Source organism: Suncus etruscus, chromosome 6 (assembly GCF_024139225.1).
Source record: "Suncus etruscus isolate mSunEtr1 chromosome 6, mSunEtr1.pri.cur, whole genome shotgun sequence".
Taxonomy (NCBI): Eukaryota; Metazoa; Chordata; class Mammalia; order Eulipotyphla; family Soricidae; genus Suncus; species Suncus etruscus.
In genome coordinates this window covers 137,009,868-137,037,626 of record NC_064853.1, presented here as the reverse complement: position 1 = coordinate 137,037,626, position 27,759 = coordinate 137,009,868, and the positions used below count along the sequence as shown (strand labels likewise).

General features: G+C 37.7%; 1 pseudogene; it reads left to right on the top strand.

The window, feature by feature from the left end:
* The first annotated feature begins 3,873 nt into the window (after window positions 1-3,873).
* On the top strand, window positions 3,874-5,753 carry LOC126012228 (tubulin beta-4A chain-like; annotated as a pseudogene).
* The last annotated feature ends 22,006 nt before the right edge of the window (window positions 5,754-27,759 follow it).

Here is a 27,759-nt window from a genome sequence, read left to right as displayed (position 1 = left end):
TCTAACATATCACAAGCATTGAGCAAACAGAGGTCAGCCAAACATTGGGTCTGACTCAAATGGTACTTTATTTAGTAGGGTCTGTAGACATATCAACAAAGAATTAGAATAATATTTTGAACTACTATGAGATTTCTTTTCCTTTCTTTTTGTTTTGTGATTTTTTTCAACATTCAACCAGACCAAGAGATTAAAGTTGATTGCCCCAGAGGGAACAAAACAAAGATACAAACAATCCAGCCAGAAAAGAGTCAAATTTCTGGCTGAGAATATCAAAAGAAAGCCTGAATGCTTTTATTTCAAAAGCCTGGGTTATGTGGGGAAAGGCAGTTAGGAATTAGCTTTTGTTGTTCATTATTTATTTTTAGATTCTAAAACCTTGGCTCTAATTCAATAGTGTAAAGCTAAAAGACTAGCTAATTGTTTGCATGAAAAAGTGGAAGAATGTAGTGTAAAAGCTCCAAGAGCAGCTCTTGGGTAGCAGAGGAAATGAACCCGATCTGAATTGGTGAATGAGTAATAGAACTACCAAAGTGAACCAGATATTAAGATGCAAATGTAGGGTCTGTGGAGAAGGTTGAGATTTCCCACTAAAACGCTAAGACTCTGAGAATAGCAGGTTTGACTTCCATCTGGAGTAGCCCTGCTGGTTTTCTTTGAGTAGTTGCCCATAGTCAAGTAGGAATGAAATATTATTACTATTATTTTTGGTACAGGAACCTCAGGAAGTTTTCTACTATGGAGATCACATATAATCACCATCAGTTTTAAAAAGATCTCAATGGGGATGAAGAAAATGATTGAAGGAGATCAGAACAGATACAGAGCAACTCAGAAACCCTGTTCTATGCTTTTTAGAGGCACAAACCCAGATAGTGTAGTAGCAAAATAATATAGTTTTACAACAGATAACATTTACACCAGTTGCCTTCTGAGGAGGTGAAGAAAGGGAAGAAACTGGGATTGCTCCTAAGATGTGAGCAGAGTGGGCTTTGTGGTGGTCCATCAATTCACAAACTATTGAGAAGTGGGAAAGGTTTGAGGAATGCAAGTAAGGAATTCAGTGGTCATCTGTGCACATTGTGAAGATGAAGAAAGTGTGACCTGAATGATTATATTCTGAAGAGCTGAATTCATGCTAATAATTGAATCCACTGTGTTATTAATGAGTTGCATTATTTTTTCAAGAGAGGTTGCTGGTGTCTTAGCAGAGAGAGATCTTTGCCCTTGACCCAAGAATTATTATTGCTAAGACCTGTTAACTCTTTAAATGGGAGAAGAATTCTAAAGAAATTAGTGTTTCAATAAATGATAATAAAAAGTAAAAACAAAAGACTAAACTAGGTGTTGAAAAATTATTAGATAACACTTGGCAAAATCAATATAGAGTTTTGCATTTTGGTTTAAAGGGGATGGAAAGGTAGGGCTTAGCATGGAACACAAGCTTCATTCCTCAGAAAAATGTAATATTTTAATCAATGTTGGCATAATGTATATTTTAAGTCAACACTATGATATAAACCATGTAAAGTCCTTAAAAGTAGACGTTAAATTCTTTCTAACAAGTTGCCTTAGTTTTTCAAAACTAGAATAACATTTTGAAAAGAGAAATAAATAATACAAAGTTGTTAGAAATTCAAGGTTTGTTTTTATAGAGATGACTTTGCATACAAGAAGTTCAAGTTCAATTCCATAAGCATAGGCTGAAATGATCTCTTGGCACCAAACCAGGAAAAGTTCTTGAACACTATCTTGTATGGTCAGAAATCAAAAGGAAAAAATAAAACCAAGGCACTGAACAAAAACTATGACTCTCTTCCTCCATCTATTCTCTCACTGATCTGGAGACTAGTCTCACTGAAAGTCTATATGGTTTTGATTTTCCCAGGCCCTTTTAGGTAGAGAACAGTGAACAATTCTGGTCCAAGGGTCTTTGTGGGGTGGGATGGGTTAGGGGAATTATAACTTGCTATGCTCAGAGCTTATTCTTGGTTTTTCACTGAGGAAAAAATCTTTGAAAGTGCTCAGAGAATCACATTATGTGCCAGGGATTGAACCCAGGTTCAAGGTGTGCAAGTGTGCAAGGTGAACACACTACCTATTGTACTATCGCTCTGGCCAGTAGTCCTTAACTACAAGGGTATCTTCTTCATCTATCACCTCTTCTAAAGGCCACATGTCATCATGTAATTAGAAGGACAGGATGGAAAGAGCCTGGAACCCAAGTTCCATAGATTTCACATGGCCAAGCAAGGTACTTTCTGGTTTGGAAACCTCTAAAGCTGAAGGGGATATCTGTTTCTGTCTCTATTTGGCATGATCTAACTTGAATAGAATCTATTCCTATGCATACTATGTTCTGAAAGGCATGTCCATGACATGTAGATATTATATTGTTCTTCAGGGAATTTGTGGGAAGTGTATTGGATGAGTCAATTTAGAGTTCTTTGATTAATCAACATTCTAATCACACACACTTTTAGGCAACATGCCTAAAGAATACCACTGTTTTGACTTAGACAATTATTTTGTCCAGGAAATTGTTAAATTATACTAACACATAAAAGTATTTATTCTTAAAACTCAATATATCTCCTGATTGTAACATAAGACAATCTTACATAAGGTGCTGGTATGTGTTACTAGAGAAGTCTTGGAAATATCAACACCAACAGTTGAATTATACCATTTCATTTGAAGTATGAAAGAAAGAGGGAATACTGTGCACCAAATATCTACCAAATACTTAATTATATCAGGAAATACTTGACATATTTTTATAAGTTGAGAATTCCAAAGATAACTTTTAATTATTTTGCTTAAGGACACTAAGGTGGTTTTGTGAGGAATGTTGATTTGGTTTGTGCTAAAATATCTAGTTTTTGTTGTTGCTGTTTTGGGACTATACCCAGTGGTGCTTAAAGCTTACACTGGGTTCTGTACACAATAGTCACAATTGGCTGTACCCACTGGATCATAATACAAGGTATTATAATCCCAAGGAATCAGGGATCTAACTCCGTTTTGCTGCATACTAAGTAATTACTCTATCTGCTAGACTGATGCTCCAATCCTTGAACTAATTTGTCTTAAATTCTTCAGGGGAGGGTGTTCAACTTTATTTATTACCAGTTTAGGGCTCTATTAAAAATTACCTATTACTATCAATCAGTAGCTTTAAGAAACAAAAAACAGTTTTGTTCTATATAGCCCCCATATTAATATGGTGCTTATTATAGGAAAGTAACATAAATGCACGTAACCTCAATTTTTCATGCCCTTTTAACTGAGTAATATAAATATAGCAACAAATTAAGCCTGGGAAATAATTTAGTAGTAATTAGGGAACATAGGCTCATCTCAATATCTAAGTGATGCCAATCTCAATGCCTGGCACGACTTGGCTTCTAAGCACTGTTGGGTTAGTATTGGAGGCCCCTGAATACTGTTATAATGACCTGAGTAATTTGCAGCACTGCAGGGCTCAGGGAGTATGTCATACACACTCCTGAGCAACTGAAATGCTGATGCAATTGGTTATTTATCACCAAAAATGATCCCAGGACTTCTGAGCATTATTTGGGAGCACCCCCATAAAATATATCAACAAATTTAAGTGACAAACAACAAAAAGCAATTTTCTTTAAAATAATTGCCTCAAAGCAAAAGATTCAAATGACTGAGAAAAGATATTTGCATATAATAATTTAGTTAAAGGACTAGCATTCAAACCCTATAAAATACTCAAAGCTAGGCAACAGCATCAACAGCAACAACAAAATAACTCCATCAAAAATAGAGAGAAAATATGAACACTTCCAGGAAGTGAAAATGAATAACAAATAAGCATATAAAACATGTTCATTGGCCGGGACTGTTGGTTCTCCGCAGCCGCTGCCACTGACACCACCGAGGTTCCCCGCAACCCCGCCCCCGCGTCCACGCACCGCGCGCCCCTCACCATGCGCGAAATTGTGCATCTCCAAGCCGGCCAGTGCGGGAACCAGATTGGGGCCAAGTTCTGGGAAGTCATCAGTGATGAACACGGCATCGACCCCACCGGCACATACCACGGGGACAGCGACTTGCAGCTGGAGAGAATCAACGTTTACTATAACGAGGCCACAGGAGGAAATTATGTCCCGAGAGCCGTGCTGGTGGACCTGGAGCCTGGAACCATGGACTCGGTGCGTTTTGGACCTTTCGGCCAAATCTTCCGACCTGATAACTTTGTATTTGGTCAGTCCGGAGCAGGTAACAACTGGGCCAAGGGCCACTACACAGAGGGCGTGGGGCTGGTGGACGCAGTCCTGGACGTGGTTCGGAAGGAGGCAGAGAGCTGCGACTGCCTGCAGGGCTTCCAGCTCACCCACTCCCTGGGTGGGGGCACCGGCTTGGGCATGGGCACCTTGCTCATCAGCAAGATCCGTGAGGAGTTCCCCGACCGCATCATGAACACCTTCAGCGTGGTACCCTCGCCCAAGGTGTCCGACACGGTGGTGGAGCACTACAATGCCACCCTGTCGGTGCACCAGCTGGTGGAGAACACGGATGAGACCTACTGCATCGACAACGAGGCCTTGTATGACATCTGCTTCCGCACCCTCAAGCTCACCACCCCGACCTACGGGGACCTCAACCACTTGGTGTCGGCCACCATGAGCAGCGTGACCACCTGCCTGCGCTTCCCGGGCCAGCTCAAAGCTGACCTGCGCAAGCTGGCCGTCAACATGGTGCCATTCCCGTGCCTGCACTTCTTCATGCCGGGCTTCGCGCACCAGCCGGGGGCAGCCAGCAGTACCGGGCCCTGACGGTGCCCGAGCTGACACAACAGATGTTCTACGCCAAGAACATGATGGCCGCATGCGACCTGCGCCATGGCCGCTACCTGACAGTGGCCGCTGTCTTCCCAGGCCGCATGTCCATGAAGGAGGTGGACGAGCAGATGCTGAGCGTGCAGAGCAAGAACAGCAGCTACTTCGTCGAGTGGATCCCCAACAACGTCAAGACAGCCGTGTGCGACATCCCACCCCGGGGCCTGAAGATGGCAGCCACCTTCATCGGCAACAGCACGGCCATCCAGGAGCTGTTCAAGCGCATCTCCGAGCAGTTCACGGCTATGTTCCGCCGCAAGGCCTTCCTGCACTGGTACTCGGGCGAGGGCATGGACGAGATGGAGTTCACCGAGGCCGAGAGCAACATGAATGACCTGGTGTCCGAGTACCAGCAGTACCAAGATGCCACCGCCGAGGAGGGCGAGTTTGAGGAGGAGGCCGAGGAAGAAGTGGCTTAAGAGAGAGACCTCGCTAGCTGCATGTCTCGAACCTCTTCCCTTTGCACCCCGAATCCACCTCGCCAGCTCTCCCAGCTTTAAACACCCTGACTTTGGAATCCCCCAAGCCCCGTGTGCAATGATCCAGGCATTGGCTTCTCCACCCTATTCGACTCCCATTGCACCCCCAGATTTAGGACAGAGACCCTCTTTTCTTTTCCCATCCAATTCCCAGGTTTTCCTCCACCTGCCAGAGGTCTTGCCTCTCTCTTTGCCCTCATGAGCTCTTCTCCCCACCCCAAAAACTGGCATCCCCCCTTAGCTCTTAGTAACCTTGGCTTTCTGGAGAGGAAGAGAGAGATGCTGTGGGTGGTGAGGGGCCAAAATAAGAGGAGAAGGTCTTGGAGAATTGCAGAAGTAGGTAAGAAAGCAAACCCACCGCTCCTCTTGTTTTACCTTCAATAAAGAAATAGTTGCCCCATGTTAAATAAAGAAAAAAAAAACCATGTTCATTATTATAAGGCTGCACAAATCAAAACAATAACAAACTTTTAATATACTAAAATCAATAGATGTTGGTGTGACTGTGGTGAAAGGATACCATCTTCATTCACTATTGGTGGGAATGTCACCTAGCCAAGCCTCTCTGTAAAACAATACAGAGATTTCTCACAAAATTAAGAATAGAGTTCCTGGGGATAGAGTGATAGCACAATAGGTAGGACATTTGCCTTGCATGCAGATGACCTGGGTTGATTCCCCGGCATCCCATATGTCCCTCAAGTCTGCCAGGAGTGATTTCTGGGCACAGAGCCAGAATTAATCCCTGAGAGGCACTGGGTATGGTCCACTTAGTAGAAAGATGCTAGCAGAAAGAAAACATTTGAAAAAGAATGAAGTTCCCTTTTGACCAAGCCATTCTACTTCTAAGTATTTACCTCCAAAAAAAATGATTTTGAAATGATTCATGTAACTTTATACTCAGCATATTATTTAGTACAATAACATAACAACCCAAAGGTTCAACAACAGATGAATATAGAAGTTATGGTATAATGGTCTAATTGTATCTCAAGTGATTCAATTAAAACTTTTAATGAAACCCAACTACAATCATATTTGTAACCAAGGTGTTTAAATAAAGATATAAATAGGAATTTTTAAATGAAAATAGCTATGTGAAATTTATATTAAAATAACAGTGTTACACTGAAAATCAGCATCTAACTAAACTTCTCAGACAATATTTTCTGATTAATAGTTTAGAGTCCTCATTGGAACAAATTCCCAGAGCTACATAGGTATACTTTAAAGCTTCACCTAACCTCTCGAATATCAATTTGGGGGAATCCTCAATGGATAGAAGTAGATGCTTGATTTTACATATACACCTAAAAATATAATCAGGCTGCTATTGGATTTCTAATCCTTTGAAGAATTAACTCATCCAAATACACATACAAATACAAGACTATTTCTTCATGCTCTCTATCCACATTTGGTTCTTTCCATTAAATCCCCTTTTGTTTAGGTCAGATGATCAAAAACTCTAGTTTTTGTAAGAAGTCTAAGAAAATGTAATTAGTATCAAATACATATTTATTTTTTATTTTTGGACCATACCAGGATATGCTCAGGCTAACTTTTGGCTTTGTGATCAGGGTTACTCCTGAAAAAGTGTTCATGGGACAAAACGCAGTGCTAGAGAGTGAACCCCTGTACCATATAACTAGCCCGTAAATATTTCTTTATTGTATAAACTTATTAAGTAATTGTATTTTGTATATGTCATATCTGTATATGTTAAACTGTTTTCAGGAGCAAAATATAGTAATGAAATACTTTTTCTAGGAAAAAATAACAGTGTTATAATGAAAGCAGCTGGGAAAAGACAAAATGTTCTGAGACAATATTCTGATTCCTGGGGGTAATGATATGTATGCCTGTAGATGTTTAGTCACCTGTATCTCAACCTCAGGTGTGTAATCCCTTACTTTACAGCACTCTACCCTGGAATTGATTCCATCCTATATTAAGGCATAGAATTTCTTTGTTTTTTATTATTTTTCTCTTTCTGGACAATTTGTATCCTCCTTCAAGTGAAACAAGTCTATTTCACTGTACCAGAAATAATCAAAAATAAAGAAATTCTATGCCTTAACATAACTATTTTCATAAATTGTGCTAGTATAACAATCCCATTCACATTAGTGCCACACAAGTTCAAATACCTTGGTGTCAACTTAACTAAAAAAGTGATTATTCTGTACAAAGAAAACTACAAAAGCCTGCTTCAAGAAATAAAAGAGGACACAAGGAAATGGAGACACATACCCTGTTCATTTATTGGAAGTATTAACATCATTAAAATGGCAATACTGCCCAAAGCATTGTACAGATTTAATGCAATCCCTCAAGGATACCCATGACATTCTTCAAAAAAATGGATCAAACACTCCTGAAATTTATTTGGAACAATAAACACCCATGAATAACTATAGCAACCCTTGGGAAAAAGAATATGAGAGGTATCACTTTACCCAACTTTAAATTCTATTACAAAGCTATAATCATTAAAACAGCATAGTATTGAAATAAAGACAGATCCTCAGATCAACAGAATAGACTTGAGTTCTCAGAGAATTTTCCCAAACATATAATCAATTAGTATTTGATAAAGAGGCAAGAAATGCAAAATAGAGTAAGGAAAGCCTCTTAAACAAGTGTTGTTGACTCAACTGGTCAGTCACATGTAAAAAAGTGAACTCAGACCTCCATCTAATGCCATGCACAAATATCAAATCCAAATGGATTACAGACCTTTATATTAGACCTGAAACCAAAAGGTGTATAGAACAACACATAGGTAAAACACTCCAAATCATTATGTCTAAAGGAATCTTCAATGAGGAAACAGCACTCTCTAGCTGAGAAGCTTCTGCACTTCAAAGAAAATAGTGGCGTGGATACAAAAACCACCAACAGAAGGGGAAAAACTATTCACCCAATACTCATCAGATAAGGGGCTAATATCAAAGATATACAAGGTTCTGACAGAACTTAAGAAAAAAATCTAACCCCATCAAATTTTGTATTGAATAAATGGCCAGGCCTAAGACACTGATGGCTTTGAGACTCCTTGGCAACCCTAAAGCTTAGATATTCTTATATGTTAGTTTGGTTTTTCTCTGCAAACAACTATTGAATATGTCAATCCCATTGGACACTCAGTTAAACTCTAAAACTACACTGTGATTAAATGTTTTTGCTATCATGTTAAGGATAAATCTAATAAGGAAAAAACATAGTTGAGTTCATTAGCTCTCAAAAATAAGTCTTTTTAAAATGCTGAACCATTACATAAATCAATAGAAACTCTTGCATATGAGTTTTTACTAATGTAGTTACAATATTCATTATTAAAAGGAAATACTGACATAAATATTTGCCCTCTCTATGAATAAGGTTGCCAAATTTAATATATAAAATTCATGTATATAAAATTAAGATCTAGTTAAATTTGTTCTTATTTTATTTATTTATTCTTTGGTTTTTGGGCCACACCCAGCTCAAGGGTTACTCCTGCGATCACTCATGATTAGGGAAACCATATAGAATTTTGGAGATCAAATAAAATCTGCAGTAGTATCTCTCCAGTCTGTAAATTAGAATGTTAGATAAGTAGCACTCATATGTTAAGAGAATTGTTGACTTTTGTCTGATAATTAATTGAACATTCTGAACTTTTTTGGCAATATTATTTCTGACATATATATTTAATATACACTAAAATTTTTTTTTGGTTTTTGGGCCACACCCGGCGGTACTCAGGGTTTACTCCTGGCTCTCTGCTCAGAAATAGCTCCTGGCAGGCACGGGGGACCATATGGGACACCGGGATTCAAACCAATCACCTTTGGTCCTGGATCAGCTGCTTGCAAGGTAAACGCCGCTGTGCTATCTCTCCAGGCCCAATACACTAAAATATTAAGCAAATTAAAAACATTAAAGAAGCCAGAGATAGTTCAGTAGGCAAAGTATTTTCCTTCTCCTCCCCTTTACTCTAATCACTTTTCCTCCACTCCTCCCCTCTCCTCTTTCTCTTTCCTTTTCTTTTCATATTTTTTTCTTTTTTAAAAAGGCCTTTAATCACAAACTGGACATAAAGATTTTCTGTTATGTCACTAGTTCTCAAACCTATCTTCATCTTTGAATTATCTAAAATCTTCAAATCCCATCGTATCAGGAAGATATGATGTAGACTTTACCTTTTTAATGGTCTCTAACATACAACTACTTTGAAAAATCATTTCTCTAAGCACTTAAGATTGTGCCTATAGGGACCAGAGAGATAGCATGGAGGTAAGGCGTTTGCCTTTCATGCAGAAGGTCATCAGTTCGAATCCGGCTTCCCATATGGTCCCCCGTGCCTGCCAGGAGTAATTTCTGAGCATGGAGCCAGGAGTTCCCCTGAGCACTGCCGGGTGTGACCCAAAAACCAAAAAAAAAAAAAAAAAAAAAAGATTGTGCCTATATTTCCACAATATATTTATTAAGAATATTATCAGTTTATTGCTTTTTTTGGCTGTGTCTAACTTGACCTACTGTCCTATTAAGTACTTGCAGTAAGAAGTAGAGTGCAAAACAAACAAACAAAAAAAAACAAAGTAGAGTGCATTCTGGTATTTTAATTATACTGGAACTGAATAAGTTTGAATAAGTAATCAAATGACAGATACAAATCAACATGAAGAGCCAGAGAGTGAGAGATAATACACCAGGTAAGTTGCTTCCCTTGAATGAACCCAATCTGATTTTGATCCAAAGTATCATAAATAAGTCCTGAGAACTGCTGGGTATGGATCCAAACCAACAAAGTTGAACACAAAAGATGTTATGGATGATACTAGTTCCCAATAGAAAGCCTATTACTGAAGAATTGCTCTTTTCATATTCATTCAGTCAAGATACTTTTGTGATCAGCTTTTATTTCACAAGGTCAATATTTTACTAAGTAATACAGCAAAGTCTCAATCAAGAAAAACTTGCCTGCCAGTTTCTAAGATAACAAAAGAGCAGAAGGAATCACTTTCAACATATCCACTAAGCAAATCCCATAGGTGTAACTATTATGGCAAGGATAGAAGCACTTGGCAAAACTTAAGTAAGAGATTCTTTTTTTTTTTTTTTTTTTTGGTTTTGGTTTTTGGGTCACACCTGGCGGTGCTCAGAGGTTACTCCTGGCTGTCTGCTCAGAAATAGCTCCTGGCAGGCACAGGGGACCATATGGGACACCGGGATTCGAACCAACCACCTTTGGTCCTGGATCGGCTGCTTGCAAGGCAAACACCGCTGTGCTATCTCTCCAGGCCCAAGTAAGAGATTCTTTATCAGCCGAGCTGCTGCTATTGCACTTCACACAAGGGAAGGCATGGTGCAAACCTGTAGACAGTTTTCATTTTAATATATGGAGTATATAATTCTTCAGCAGATAATCAAAATATATTAGTAACACAAGAGTAAGAAATATGGTTATAATTGTAAGATTATTTTAGCTTTGATGATTTTAGAAGGCCATATTTTTGGTCTTGAATAATAAGTTTACTCAGAGGTTACAGTTTCAAGTGTTATTTGAAAATGGAAATGTCCATGGCTGATCATAAATGGAGGATACCTGCAAAGGTTATCTAAGGATCCTGTTACAAGAATCAACAAAACATTAATCTTCAACACATGATTGTAAAAAAAAAAATGGTTATTTTCAGGAGGTCTCATTTTCTGGACCTGACTAAGGAAATTCCTGTAACTTCAGAAGGTGGCACCTATCTCTGGGCCAAAGTAGTTATGGGGGTTCCTACAATAAAACAAGCAAGTTTTAACAGAAGCTAAATCCAGTAAGCAGGTAAGGAAGCAAGCAATTAATAACAAAAAAAAATCAATATGTGATTAGTAGGTGTTTTAATTCAAGATAAACTGAATTGTAGCTTCTAACAATCCAATATCTAAACTATCCTTTCTGAAAAGCAGAGGTGTATGGGAAAGTTCTTTATGCATAGATTCTTAGAAAATAACTCAGTATCAATTGCACTTCCTGTGGTTATCTTAGACAAAAGTGTCCAGGTTCTAATATACAGGGCGCCTCCCACCTTGAATATATGTCATGTGGGCCCAACTTAGACTCCATGTGTATAGACAGTGACCGTCCAAACCCAATCCCTTGTTCCCAGACATAGAATTGACACAGTTCTCCGCAACAGCTCCAGGAACCAAACTCCCTCAGGAACATTCTTAATACTGCTCTGACATCAAACATGTGCCAGTTTTGAGATGATATCCTGACAATGAAGAATTGGCAACAACTTGATCTAAGAGCAGGTTGTCTTACCTCACCATCTAATGGTAGAATGAAAGCAGAAGACTTGCCATCCTTTGATCTGTACAAAAGCCAAGATTACTATCTACAGAAGACTGTCTGTGACAACCATGACTGGGCAGAACTTATCCTGGGACCAATAAAAAAGCCCTAGTCTAGACTTTGGCCTATGATCTGAACAACAACCAAGATCTCTAATTCCAGAGGTCTGACTGAAACAAATGTAACTGAACAGGTCTTCTGGAAACAATGAAAGATTCTATCCTAGACTTTATCCTAGGATCAGTGCAAAAACCAAGACCACCAACTACAGAAGACTTATTAAAACAACAGTGATGGAACAGAACTTCTAGAACTGTAAAGAAAGACTTCATCATAGGCTCCATTCTTTGACCTGTGCAGATACCAAGATCTATAGATTCAGAGGTCAGCTTTCATCATCCATGAAGGAGCAGAAGTTTTCCATACACCACTAAAGACCTAGGGGAAAGTAAATGAACATGTATGAAGTCTATAGTTATCCCCATGACAGTATACTTTAAGGGCGGAGAAATCCTGTATCTCTTAGGCCAAGATAATTCCCTTTCTAAATTCCCCAATATTTACTGTACCTATGAGGGGAAAAAAAGAAGCACAAAATAATATTTTCCTCTTTAATTTTTGGATTTGTTACTGTTGTTGCTGTTGTTGTTTTCATATTTTTGTGCTATGTTTTGTTTTTTTATTTTAGGACAGTTGTTACTGTGTAATGGTTGTCTTTTTGCTGTGGTGCATTTTGGATTTTTTGTTGGATTATACTTTTTGTATTATTGTTGTGTTTCTCCTCCTTTTTCCCTTTCTTCTCCCAAATTAATATTTATAGCCTCTAGAAGGACTCTGCCCATATTTTGCTTGTTTGATTTTTTACCCCATTTTATTTATTTTTCTTCAAACAGAATCACATAATATGAACCAAATTGAGGGGGAAATAATGAAGTGTACCAAGACCAAACAGTTGTATGATCACTAAGCAGTAATAAAAATGATTGGACTTAAAACACCTAACCGAAGGCCAATGACAACAGAATTGATACCCATATACAGCAAGCTAGACACAGAGGGGACCACTTATACTAGCAGCCTGGGGGTTAAGGGAAGGGGATATGGGATGCATATTGGGAATTGGAGTGGTGGGAGGACAACATTGGTGGTGGGAATTCCCTGGATTCAATATCAATATGTACCTAAAATATTACAGTGAAAGATATGTAATCCGCTTTGGTCAAAATAAAAATTATTATTATAAAAATAAGTGTCTAGGTTCTAATGCTGATAGACAAGGTATAATTATACAAATTTCCTTTAAGGCTGATTTTGCATCTGTAAAGTTTCTGAGCTGTTGCTTATTCATGTAGCTATATCCTTCCTTCAAGCCTGAACCTGAGTCAGGTTGGGTGCAGTATTCTAGGTGAAGCATCCATTTCATTCAGTCTTGTCACAATATCCCACTACTGTCTTCTGGCCTTGAGAGTTTCTTGTGACATGTTTGCTGTAAATCAATGGATGCTCCTTTGAATGTAATTTCCCTTTTTGATCTTGCTTTCAGTATTCTATCTTTATCTGTGGGTTTCATCATTGTGACTAGGATGTGTCTTGTGGTGTTTTTCTTCTGGTCTCTTTTAGCTGGGTATGCAGAATTTGATTGATTGCATGTAGTCTTTAGCTCTGGGTGTTTCTCTGTGATGATGTCTTTGACACTTGATTCTTCCTCGGGATCCACGTCCTGGGCCTTTGGGACTCTGATGATTCTTAGTTTTTTTTTTCTGTTCAGTTTATCAAAGACTTCTATTTTCATCTGTTTATATTCTTTGAGTACTTTTTTCCATTGTATGATCGTTTGCCTTAAGGTTCTTTCTCAATCATTCTGCTGTATGAAGTTCTGCATTTGATCTTTCAGTTCACTGATTCTGTCCTCAGCTGCTGTTATCCTGTTGGTTAGGCTTTCCATTGAGGTTTTTAGTTCAGCTACCCTGTTTTTCAGATGTTATTTCAGTTTGAATTTTTATGATTTTTATCTTTGTGTTCTATTCAGCTAGAGATATGTTTATTTTATTTCCATGAGGATCCTTCATATTTCTATTCTAAACTCCTTATCTGAAAGCTGAATTAGATGGTTGGCATTTTTTGTGTCATCAGAGTTATCATCTTCATTCTCTGTACATGGTGTTTGCCTGTGAGGTTTCCCCATTGTCACGCTTGTAGTGTGATTTTTTTCCTGCGTGTTATGGTGGGGTTCATTAGTTAGAAAGAGTGCACAGCTGCGAAGTGAAGCTGACTGGTCATGCCTTTCTGGACCCTCTAGGAGAGTTTTTGCTGGGCCCTTCTTGGCCCACTCAGGAGAAGTTCAGGAGACAAAAGAGTAGAGAAACACGCACAGGAGACAAGGCCCCTCAGTCTCTCCCAGTTGGCAATCTCACAGCAGGGGCAGATTCCTCCCACCTACCTTCACAGAAAAAGGATCTACCTTTCTGCCATTGCACGCTGGTAACCAGTTTTCACTCAATCATTCACTCAGTCTTCCTTGGCCTTTCAGCTTGGGCACCTCTGGGAGAGAGTTTTTGCTAGGCCCTTCTCAGCCCTTTCAGGAGAGGTTTAGGAGACAAGAGAGTAGAGAATCATGCACAGGCGACAGACCCTCTCAGTCTCTTCCAGTTGGCAATCTCACAGCAGGGGCAGATTCCTCCCACCTGCCTTCACAGACAAAGAATCTGTCTTTCTGCCATGGCACCGCTGTTCCAGAATATAATTATGAAGTACTGCTACTGTACCTGCCCCAGAGTTCCTGCACCAATGTAGGAGTTTTGGAGAAAGGTTTGATGCTGTCAAAAAAAAGTCAAATCCCTAATGGACATAAATATATAAACTTTATGCCTTCCAGATGCATATTACTCTCCATAAGCATCCATTAATAGTTATTTGTTTTTCTGACATGCTGCAATGCCAGATTATTTTTTAAATAAACTTTTTATTTAAGTAACATGATCAGGGCCGAAGAGATAGCATGGAGTTAGTGAGTTTGCCTTTCATGCAGAAGGACGGTGGTACAAATCCTGGTTTCCCATATGGCCCCCCGTGCCTGCCAGGTGCAATTCCTGAGCGTAAAGCAGGAGTAACCCCCGAGTGCTGCCGGGTGTGACCCCCCCAAAAAAGTTGCATGATCATAGTTGAATTACAGTCACAAACAGAACACCCCCTTTCACCAGTGTAACATTCCCCCCTTCCCCTTTCCATTCCCTGCCTGAATTTAAGATAGGCAGTCTACTACAGTTATTTGTGTTTAAGGTCAGTAAATTATTTTTTTTTCTCTTAAAGGATAAGGGTAAAAAAATATAGTAAAGGTGTGACAGTGGCAATAGCCATTGTTTGCATAGGCCCAGAAAAATATGGGGAAAACAGAAAAACATTCTTGGCCTGATTACAAGAATGCCTCACCCAGAAGTTTATTGGTATAAGACTTACTCTGGCTTCCAGGCATACCAGTCTGTCCAACCTGAGTCATTCTTCATGGTCCCAGTGAAATTCAAAGTTTAACTGTTGTTGGTATCAGGTTCTTATATTTAAAGATTCTGGATTCTATGCATTTCTTTCATTGAAGTCAGGCTGATGTGGAGCATCCTCTAGTTCCAGCACACCATTAGATGTGGAGCAATATGCCCTGCAAGCAGGCTGTTGCTGAGTCTTCTGGGTTTGAGAGCACTCTTTGGAGTAAGTCAATGCCAGAGCAGTGGTAAGTCTTCCCTGGTAGATGTTTGGATCCTGGTAATGTTATAGACAATTGTGGTTGTTTCCATAGATGGTATCCATTGTTCAGGTGTGTATGGGTGATGCCCATTTTTTTTTTCTGAGGCCTAAGCCAAATTATTATGCCAATGTTCAGGGTATAAGGCCTAACTGCATTACCAAATTTGTGTTCCCATCTCTATTAGATAAGAACTTGTTTGCACATGTATTATTTTCCCATTTCAATGTGCCTATGCAAAAGAGAACCAATGCCACAAGATATTGTTGGTGCATCTGGGGCTGATGAATAAAGTCCAACATTTCCTGTACTTGGTTCAAAAATAAATTCTATACAGAGATACTCTTCTACCAGTATTGCTTATAAATCAGATCTCAAAAAGGGAAAAGCAAACAATCAAATAACAAAACCAGTGGCAAAATTGTCACTATATAGGATGTTCGAAAAGAGTTATTGATGTTAAGGGAATATATCTGAGATATACAAAGGAGATACATGTGTCCCTTTTATGTTTCAGAAATAGTCAAGAGGGAGGGTGTTGTTTCCGAGACACCACTTTGGTCTGTGATTTGGCCAAGCAAAGAGTGCATGGAGCCATGTCATCCTCATGTCACCTGCTGAAGCTTCCGACTCCCCGAGAGGCGTTTGCTTCCTAATTGCTGGAAGCTGGAAGTTAACCAGTCCCCTCCTCGCTCTGTGAAGGAACAGGGAAGCCTGGGGTCTCCTTTAAACTGCTCCTTGCCGGAACCCTGAACAGGCGGCCAGGGGTAACCCTGGGGACTGGGAGGATGGAGAGAGAAGGCTGTAGGGGGCAGCCAAGACTGCATCTTCCCCTAAGCTTGGCCAAAAAGCCTACTGCATGGAGCCATTTCATCCCCGTTTACCTGCTGAAGCTTCAGACGCCCTCCAAAACATTACTGTGAAAGATATGCAATTCACCTTGGCCAAAAAAAACAACAACAACAAAAAAAAAACATTAGTACAAAAAAATATGGTTAAATGTTGGGTAATAAAAGATGAGAGTGAGGGAGTAAAGGAATAAAATGAGCTCCTGGGTGGCGTTCTGAATATGACAAACAGATTAAACACAATGATATCCAAATATTTGTCCATATGTTCCACGTGGGGGCACTAGCCCCCACGCGGTATCACATGGAAAGCTTTAGTAAGGAAACTTATCTGGGAATTCCTGAATCCAGAATCTCTTGTGCTGCCATTCCCCATGCTAGCAGAAACTCCCGGCTCCCAGGAAGTAAAGAGATCCTTCAAGAGCTGGAAGGCCAGAAGATCAAAGCCCCCACACAAACCCACCCTCAGAAGCCAGGTGGGAAATGGGGGAAAGTCTAGGGTAACCTATAAACTCCTCATCGGGACCCACCTTGCTGGCTTGCCCAGGCATGTGGCCAGGGGAAGCCCTGGAGTTCCGGAGGAAGGAATTAGAAGGGTGCTGGGGTGACCCAAGTCCTGCACCCCTCCTAGGCCTGGTTAAAAAGGCCTTTGGCATGGTGGAGGCCTGCCAAACCCTATGCTGGGAGAAAGTCCTCCAGATTTCTTGATAGAATTTTCTAACCCAAGAAACCCTGGTGACTTTACTATTTGGTTGTTCACATTCCATCATTGCTCAATTTGATCATTCTTTATTTATATTTTATATTAGGTTGGATGCTGCTCAGACTAGAGAATGTCATGAAGATATTTTCGTATGCTCTGACCACCACAGCCCTTCTCTGAGAGACCATTTGTGGAAAAGTTGGTTGGGCTGGCAATGATGACATTATCATTTTGTAGGTAGAAAAGAGTGAAGGTTTCTTCTATGTAACTCTGAAGAGAACCATTGTGAACCATTTGAAATAGCTGAAGGTTCTTAAATTGTTTTCAGAGAACATTTCAAAAGGTTCTTGTGGTTGAATTTAGTTCCTGTTCTTGATTGCCAAGACTGAAATTAGCACCTCTACACACTGGAACTGAAGTAAATGATAGGAAAATGAACCATCTGGTCTTTTCCCAAAGAGGAGACTTGATGGATAATACTAAAGAAAGTCCTTTAACCAGGAGTAGTTTCTTATTCTAAGTGATGACACATAATCCAATGGCTTTTCCTGTCCTCTCATTGAATCTTAAACCATGTAGATTGAACTGTCAAATTAAAGAGAATTTGACCATAAGGCCAGTTTATGTTTCCAAAATCAACTCAGCAACTGCATGTTTTCCTGCAGGAGGGTTATGTTTCAGAATTTAGTGGAGAGAGATGCTTGCACTCAACTAAATAAACATTCCCAGTATCAGGTTCTCTTAGATAAAAAGAATATTTCTAAAATTAGTCTAGGAGGATATATGGAAAAAGTGAATTACATCACTTTCTAACACCAATTCTTCTTGTATAAAAATGAAATTATATAAATCAAGAAAGGTTTGATGAAGGTTTAACAAGACATTTGCAAAGAAATCATTCAGTGTCTGTTCGTTTTTAAGAGCTAAAAATATAACATCCATATTGGACCATTAAGATGTTGCTGCTGTTTTGGGGGAGAAAAATACCTGGTAGTGCTCAAGAATTACTCTCGTTTCTGCAGTCAGAAATGGAGGACCATTTGGGATGCCAAGAATCAAAACTGGTTGGCTGCATGCAAGGCAAATACCTTATTTGTTGTACTGTTTCCTGGCTCCTACTGCTGTTATTTGTATAATTAGCATCATTATCAGTTTAGAAATGTATATTTGGTTGCCTTCTTAGAATAGGGATGTTAAAAGACTGGTTGGAAAAGATGAAAAAGCATGCAATCTTGTCTTTCAAAGTTCTTTTATGGGAAAGAATTTTTTTCCTTATTATTTCACAAGTTCACATCATCATGAAGAAAATCTTTGAGACACCATTAACCTGAGACATACTTCTCTTGGTCTCTATTAAGTCAAGAGCTGGAGTCTTGATCAGTAAACATGTTTGTGGCTTTTAATGATCTGATTAATTAAATAAATTTCCCTTTTAGTTATACAGCAATTAAGTTAAGGATTAAACAAAATCATATACTATTAGTAAATTTCTACCCTCTGAGAGGTATATAGATGTCCTCTGAAGGGTGGGATTCTCCTTTGCTACCTGCTGAGGAAAGAAATTCTCTCACATTTTATATTGTCTTAATAAATGAAGACTCTTTTCTTTCCATAGACTGAGATGTAGTTAGGAGGCCTAGATTCTGCCTGAGGCAAACCTTAATGACACTATCTGGGGATCTAAGAAATGGGACACCATATGAATGAGTCCATGAAAGTCCCTACAGGGCTTAGTAAACACTTGATCTAGAATCTATATTTAATTTTCTCTTTGCACATATTACTTCTTTCTGTTACACCCATTATTTTGGTATCCCTTTGTTTAAAATGGTTCAGTTTTAGTCAGTAATTGAAGGAATTATACATGGTAAAGTACAAAGGCTAAAATTAGGGAAGTAGAATGTCATGATAGAGCAAAATATGACTGACCACTAAAAAAAAATATTATAGCTAGAAAGCTGATTGAAGCGTCTGAGATTTCCATTTAATAAAACATAAAAACTTTTAAGATATTCAAAAATGTACTAGAGATAGTGGGAAAAAAAGAAACTGGTCAGATATCCAAACTCCACAGAATGGGATTTCAGACTATTATGTTTATATTGCTGCTGTTTGATTTAGGGAAGAATTACTTTAAGATGAAGCGCCTGTCAATATGCATATGTGGCTTCTCTTCAAACCATGTTTTCTATTGAACTTATATCTCACTTGCTTGTAGCTATCTCCTTACTGGCTTTTCCCACTCTGGAAAAGCCCAATTTCTCTCATACTTTTAATACTTCCTCTCTTTCTCTCTTCTCATATCTTTCTAATTAAGCTTAAATAATGAATATTTTCTTTGTAAAACATGCGTATTGTATTTTATGACAAAGACCACTGACAAAAGACTGAGTGAATTGGTAAACACCTATTTTCTCATAGCTGGAAGTGCAAGATCAAGGTGTCAACAAAATTGGTTTCTCCTGAGATCTCTCTCCTTGGGTATTTTTTCTGCGTTATAATATTGTCTTTTCTCTCACATATATCCTTGGCTTTCGCCATTTTTTAATGAGGATTATAGTCCCTTATGATCAGAATTCATTCTAACAATCTCATAATTACCTCTGGAAATAGCTTATCTTCAAAATACATTCTTTATGACTCTCAGAATTCAAGAAAGGCACAATTTAGGGATTAGTAGAGATTTTAAAATATAATAATATTATGGTCAGAGAGACAATAGGGTGTTTGACTTGCACGCAGCTGACACAGGTTTGATCCCTGGCATCCCATATGACCATACTTGCCAGGAGGGATTCCTGAACATAAAGCCAGTAAGTAATCCCTAAGCACCACCAGACCCAAGACCCCTCCAAATAATGTAATAATATCTGTAATACAAATGTTGAAATATAGTATATCTACAGCCTAGAAAAACATAACAAGGAGAGGCAGGTGGCATCAAAATTACTTTATTGTGATTATCAAAGTATTGATATTTCTTTTAACTCATTGGCCGTCTGGAAACACTATGCTGTATCCTAGATACTAACTTTCCAGATATGCAAACTGCACATCACACATCTTGATCAGGGTTCAGTGTAGGAGTGTCTTCACTGGAAAGAACTACAACATGAGAATCTTGAAAAGATAGGGGATACTGTCCCAAGGTTCTAGCAGTAAAGCTTAGCTCAGAGATAACATATTTGCTGTTGTCAAATCTGCTTTCTGTACTTGAATTTCTTTTTTAAAATTACTTTATTTAAATTTATTAAATTTATTTAAATTTATTAAAGACCTTTATTTAAAGACTTTATTACTTAGTTCCTCATAATACATTTGTTCTCAGACTCATTCCACCCACAATATAAAATTTCCTTTATCTTGGATTTCCACCCATCCCAAGCCTACCTTTGGTTGGACATGGAATAACATGTTTTATATTGTTCATTTGAAGGTAAGTGGTCATTAAATTATTTTTAAATTAAAGCAATAAGAAAATCTTAAAAATTAATGTATCTTGTAATGAGATCAGTAAGTCATTGGTAGAAGGATTGTTAATGATTTGTTTTCTGTTATTTGTTTGATTTCTGAATATTAGGTGGCTTTAAATTTACTTTGACATCCAAATTGGTGTGTTTCTACAGAGATGACAGTCATTATATCTAGGCTGATACTAAGTATTTTATGGGTCTTGGATTTGGTTGCCAGAGCTTCTGGAAGTAGAGGAAGGAGAGAAAAGGTGCCCACACTCATTCCAGAAAAGTCTTGGTGATGTCAGCCTAAATATCTACACAACTGGAGTTTTGACCAGTTTGGAGCCCCTGTAGAGATCTACAATTAATTGGTAAAGCTAAGCCATTCGCAAAAGTGATGGTTGTGGGTGATAGATAGCTCCAAAGCCTCTGATACTTTCAGGAATTTTAAAGCAAAGACCTTTAATATATGCCAAACAGTTCTCTGACATCTTCTTATTCATCATTCTCTCTAATGGCAACAGAAAATTATAAAAAAGATCCTGAATGTTATATGCTACTTGCACTTTAGTTTATTTTAAGTCCCTTTTTGAGCTTTTTAAATTCTACTTTGTAGGACAAAAATTATTGGTGGAAGCACTAAGCGTGCCCATGTGGTATTCCACATGGCAATGTCGAGAAATTTCTTAATTTTTATGTCAGAAGCAATCTGCTTTATATTAATGAATAAATTTTTCACAATGTATTTAGTAGAAACAATCATATATCTCTAATTCATGGATACAAAAATGAACTTGCTTCTTTTGAATATATATTGCCTCTGCGTTCTATCTGTAAAATAAAACTATAAACATATATACACCAGTTGGGTGTGACAGCCCCAGGCACCATGTTTCTAATCCCTTTGGCAGAGGGGTCTGATGAAGCAGGGTAAGTGGCAGAGAAATAATACCAAGCAGTCAGTAAAGATGATATTCATTGGAGTTAGTCTCCTTTTTCCTCATGGCTTTTTTCTGCCATCTGCTGCCTATCTGCCATTTGCTTTCTCTTTGGAGCCCACAGCCAGACTCCTCTATTCAAACCAAACCCCAATCCCAGGATGGGGAAGGTCAATTTATGCAAAAGCAACTACCCTGTGGGTTTTTACATCTCAAGAAAAGGTTGGTGAAAAAGTAAGTTAAGGGAAAGGTTTACCTACACTATCCCTCTGGCTACATTCTGAAACTGTAACATAACTTGACATTGCCCTTAGTTTTCTATAGTTTTCAGATGCAAAATGGCATCTAAAGAGATCTGAGATTAATTAACTTATAAAGTCAGATTGTGCCACAGGCTTTGTTCCATGAAATCTGCCAACAAAACTTCAATGTAACAAAACCATCAAAATTTCCCAGGACACAAAGGTAGTGTTTCTCATAGAGTTCTCTGTTAGAAGGATTTTCCTGGGACAAAATCACAGTCTTGCTAGTGTCTGAACTTGAACTAAGTCTAAATCTTACCAAATCCATTACCTGTTATCCATACTCAGGAAAATAGCTAAAACTCCAACAATTTGATTAAAAATATGGCCTGATTGCCTTCTTACTTATTTTTTGGTTTTTGTTTAAATTTTTCAAAAACTCTTATTTTTATTTAGTAATTGCCAATAAAAATGTTACCCATAATTGCATTTTAGGCATACAATATCCCAACACCAATCCAGTCATAGTCTTCACTTTCCTCTACAAATGTTCCCAATTTTCCTCCCATTCCACTTCACACCAGTATGACAAGTGTTTTTACTTTCCTGAGAAACTATGGTTTACCTTACTGTTACTGATAGGGTATCATGCATATCATTTTACTTTCATTCTGCACCCCCTACTCCAAAGTGAACACTACCCTTCACTTTTCCTTCTTTGAACTATTCCCCTGCTTTCCACCCATTCCAGTGGCAAGCTTTCTAGTGAAAACCTGTTCTCAAGTTTATCATTTATGTTGCCTTTGGATATATTTTTATCTCCCCCCCTTTTTTACCTCTTACATATGAGAAAGATCATCCTGTGCCTGTCTCTCTCCCTCTGATTCACTTCATTCAGCATTATACTCTCTAGATATATTTATAGCAGCAAGTTGAATTTTTTTTTACTTATGGCTGAGTAGTATTTCATAGCTTTTTAAAATCCAATTCTCTGCTATTGGTAATGTGGGTGTTTCCAGATTTTTGCTGTTGTGAAGAGTACTAAAATGGATATAGGCATTCAAATGTCTTTTCTATGTTGTTTTGAACCTTGGGGTATATTCCAATGAGGGTTAAAAACTGGATAGTATGGAATATCAATTTTTAGTTTTCTGAGGAATGTTTTTATTGTTTTCCATAAAGGCTGGATAAATTAACATCTCTGCCAGCAGTGAATGAGGGTTCCCTTTCCTCGAATCCATGACAGGTTGTTTTATTCTTTTTGATGTGTGCCAATTTCTTTGGAGTCAAGATAGATATCTCATTGTTGTTTTGATTTTTATTTCACTGATGATTAATGATACAGAAAATTTATTCATATTCTTTTTGGCCATTTGTATGTCTCTGAAGAATTTTCTTCTGTTTCTGCCCATCTATTCTCATTTTTTTTGATAGGACTGGGTTTTTCTTTTTCATATAAAGCTCTACCAGTACTTTATTGATCTTGAGTATTAACCCTTTAGAGTGGTGGTAAAATAAGTTCTCCCAGTCTGTGAGGTATCTTTGTATTCTGGTCATCATTTCCTCTTAGGTGAAGAAACTTCTTAATTTAATGTAGTCGCACTTGTTTATCTTTTCTTTTACTTGCTTAGCCAATGGCATTGTATCCTTAAAGATGCCCTACCTTTAAAGTCATGGAGAATTATGTTTATGTTTTCTTTCAATACATTATGGATTCAAATCTGATACCAATGTTTTTGTTTTGTTTTGTTTTGTTTTCATAAACATTTTTATTTAAGCACCATGATTACAAGCATGATTATATTTGGGTTTCAGTCATAAACAGAACACCCCCTTCACCAGTGCAACATTCCCTCCACCAATGCTCCCCTTTGTTCCCACATCCTGCCTGTATTCAACACAGACATTCTACTTCTCTCGCTTATTAAGATTGTCATTCTAGTTGTTAGTGTAGTTATTTCCCTAATTGCACTTATTCATATTGTGAGCAGGTCCTTCTGGCCCTCCTCTGTATTGTCTCTAGGCATTATTACAATACTATCTTTAATTTTCCTTAAAACCCATAGATGAGTGAGACTATTCTGTGTCTATCTCCATCCTTCTGATTTCTTATAATAGGTTTCATGTCCATTCATGCATAAAAAATTCATGATTTCATCTCTCATGATGGCTGCATAATATTCCATTGTGTATAGGTACCACAGTTGTTAGCCATTCATTTGTTGAAAGCCATCTTGGTTGTTTCCAGAGTATAACTATTTTTTTACATAAAGGTTGGACTAGATGGCATTCCCATAAGCAGTAAATAAGAGTTCCTTTCTCTCCACATCCTGCCAGAACTGATTGTTCTTTTGTTTTTAATCCAGTTTGATTTAACTATTGATTTCATGTTGGAAAAGGATCAGAGCTCATTGTTTTGCATGTTTCCGGCCAGTTTTCCAGCACCACTTGTTGAAGAGGCTTTTCCTTTTTTACTTTATAATTTTTGCTCCTTTATAGAAGATTAACTATATTATACCTGAGATGATGTCTTGATTTTAATGTTTTCAACTGATTTGATGATCTATTTTATACTACCATGCTATTTTAATTACTAAAGATTTATAATATAGCTTGAATTGGTGAAATCAATGTCTCCCATATTTTACTTGAGATTTCTCTGATTATTTGGGGGGGAAAGGCTTATTCTACATGCAAGAATGTTTAATCTATTTTTTTGAAAAGTGTCCTGGGCATCTTTATCAAAACTTCATTAAACTTATACAATGTTTGGGGAAATGTTGATATATTTTTGACAATACTAAACTTTCCAACCCACTAACCAGGGGTCATTCTCCATTTTCTCATGTCCTTTTTAAAAACATCTCTTTAAGTAGTGTTTTGCAATATTATATATAGATAGACCTTACATCTCTTTAGTTAAGTGGATTCCTAGGTGCTTTCTAAAGTAAAATTATAAATGGGGTTGTATTTTAAATTTCTCTCCTTTCTATTTTGTTATTTGCATATAAAAATACCAGGGAGTTTTGAATATTGATTTTATAGGTTGATACTTTAGTATACAAGTCTATTGTTTCTAGAAGCTTTTATTTATAGTTTTAGGACTATACAGGTATAGTATATGATCTACAGAGTGTGGTTGACTTCTTATTTTCCTATCTGAAAGCACTTAATATTTCCTTTCTGCCTAATTGTATAGTAAAGTCTATATTGATGGAGTATGGAATAATTGGTAATAGAAATTGACAATGGTGTTGGGATTGGTGTTGAAAGACTGTATGCCTTATATCCAACAATAACTTTGTAAACCACAGTTCTTTAAATAATTTTTAAAGAAAAAAGTATCACTTTCTCTCTCATTTAGACCTTGATATAACTAAAGGTATACATTTGGTGCTGCATGTTCTTCCTCAACAACCAAGTAATACAAACAAACAATTTTCCTCAAATTTCTTCAATATTTCCATACAAGAGGACACTCCTTAACTCTTCTATCTGACTTTACTCCCAATATTCTGGCTCCATTTTGGTCTTCTCATCAGCCCATTTCCCTTCTTTAAGTATCCCTCCAACACACTTCTTTCACTGATTCTAATTAAGACATCAAGATTCAAATTCTGTGGCATCTGCCCCCTGGTCATGGCAGCCTTTCTATTTAGAGAAAACTGTCTCAGCAGAATCTTTGCATGAAATTTTTTGTAAAGGTTTCCATAGTCACAGCTTCAAGATGCTATAGACCTGCACCTAGAGGTGCAGGATTTATTTCTTACTTTGAATGTTTTTATCTGACAGTATTGAAACTTTATTTTTTATGTCTTGTGGGTGAAGATTGCAATCCTTCAGACACAATAGTAGTAAAGTCCTATATAACTTCTAAGTAATGGAGTTCAGTGGAAATGTTTAGGATGTTCAATGAGATCGAAGAAACAATGGAACATGATGTTAATACAAAACAAGAGGATATGAGAGCATAAATGAAAAAATACAAATAAATATCAGAATAGCTAGGCAGATGAAATGAAAAGTTCATTGGAAGACCTCACAGCAGAGTAACAGCTGATTTAATCAGTGATCTTAAGGATGAAGTGCAGAAAACTCCTGACAACAAAAGATGGAAAAGTCTCAACATAAATGAGCAGATAACAAAACAATTATGGGATAAATTTAACAGAAACACCAAAAGAATTCTTGGTATCACAGAGAACAAAAGAAGATACAAAAGTCAAATAAAGTTGTTGAGAAATTTCCGAGATAGAAAATGCATGCACTTATATCCTCAAATCCAAAAGTTACCAGCTAAAAGAGACCAAATTAAGAACACCCAAGGAACATTCTAATTATGATGATAAAAGCCATAGAGAATAAATAGTAGAATAAATAAAACTAAAAGAGACAATAAATAAAATAAATTATGTACAAAGTAGCATTTAATTTTTTATATTTTATTTATACACTTTGATTACATACATGATTGTGTTTGGATTTCAGTCATGTAAAGAACACCACCCATCACCAGTGCAACATTCCCATCACCAATGTCCTAAATCTCCCTCCTCCCCACCCAACCCCTGCCTGTACTCTAGACAGGCTTTCTATTTCCCTCATACATTCTCATTGTTAGGATAGTTCTCAATGTGCTTATTTCTCTAACTACACTCATCACTCTTTGTGATGAGCTTCATGAGGTGAGCTGGAACTTCCTGCCCTCCTCTCTTTTGTCTCTGAAAATTATTATTGCAAGAATGTCTTTCCATTTTCTTAAAGCTCATAGATGAGTTAAACCATTCTGCATCATTCTCTCTCACTCTGACTTATTTCACTCAGCATAATAGATTCCATGTACATCCATGTATACGAAAATTTCATGACTCCATCTCTCCTGACAGCTGCATAATATTCCATTGTGTATATGTACCACAGTTTCTTACCCATTCATCTGTTGAAGGGTATATGGTTGTTTCCAGAGTCTTCCTTTCTCTCCACATTCCTGCCAACACTGCTTGTTCTCATTCTTTGCGATGTGTGCCAATCTCTGTGGTGTGAGGTGGTACCTCATAGTTGCTTTGATTTGTAGCTCCCTGAAGATTAGTGATGTGGACCATTTTTTTATGTGCCTTTTGGCCATTTGTATTTCTACTTTGTCAAAGTGTCTGTCCATTTCTTCTCCCCATTTTTTATGGGATTAGATATTTTTTCTTCTAAAGTTCTGTCAGTGCCATGTATATTTTGGAGATTAGCCCCTTATCTGATGGGTATTGGGTGAATAGTTTCTCCCACTCAGTGGGTGGTTCTTGTATCCTGGGCACTATTTTCTTTGAGGTGCAGAAGCTTCTCAGCGTAATATATTCCCATCTATTAATGTCTGCTTCCACTTACTTGGAGAGTGCAGTTTCCTCCTTGAACATGCCTGTAGAATCAATGTCCTGGAGTGATTTGCCTACGTGTAGTTCTATATATCTTATGGTTTCAGGTCTGATATTGAGGTCTTTCATCCATTTGGATTTCACCTTCGTACATGATGTTTACTGGGGGTCTAAGTTCAATTTTTGCAAGTGGCTATCCAGTTGTGCCAACACCATTGTTGAAGAGGCTTTCTTTGCTCCATTTAGGATTTCTTGTTCCTTTATCAAAAATTAGGTGATTGTATGTCTCGGAAACATTCTCTGAGTATTCAAGTCTATTCCACTGATATGAGGGCCTGTCTTTATTCCAATACCATGCTGCTTTGATAACTATAGCTTTGTAGCAAAGTTTAAAGTTGGGGAAAGTAATTCCTCCCATATTCTTTTCCAAATGATTGCTTTAGGTATTCTAGGGTGTTTATTGTTCCAAATAAATTTCAAAAGTGCCTGATCTACTTCTTTGAAGAATGTCATGGATATCTTTAGAGGGATGAAGTTAAATCTGTACAATGCTTTGGGGAGAATTGCCATTTTAATGATAATAATACTGCCAATCCACGAGCACGGTATGTGTTTCCATTTCCATGTGTCCTCTTTTATTTCTTGGAGCAGAGTTTTATAGTTTTCTTTGTATAGGTCCTTCACATTTTTAGTCAAATTGATTCCAAGATATTTGAGTTTGTGTGGCACTATTGTGAATAGGGTTGTTTTCTTAATATCCATTTCTTCCCTATTGTCATTGATGTAT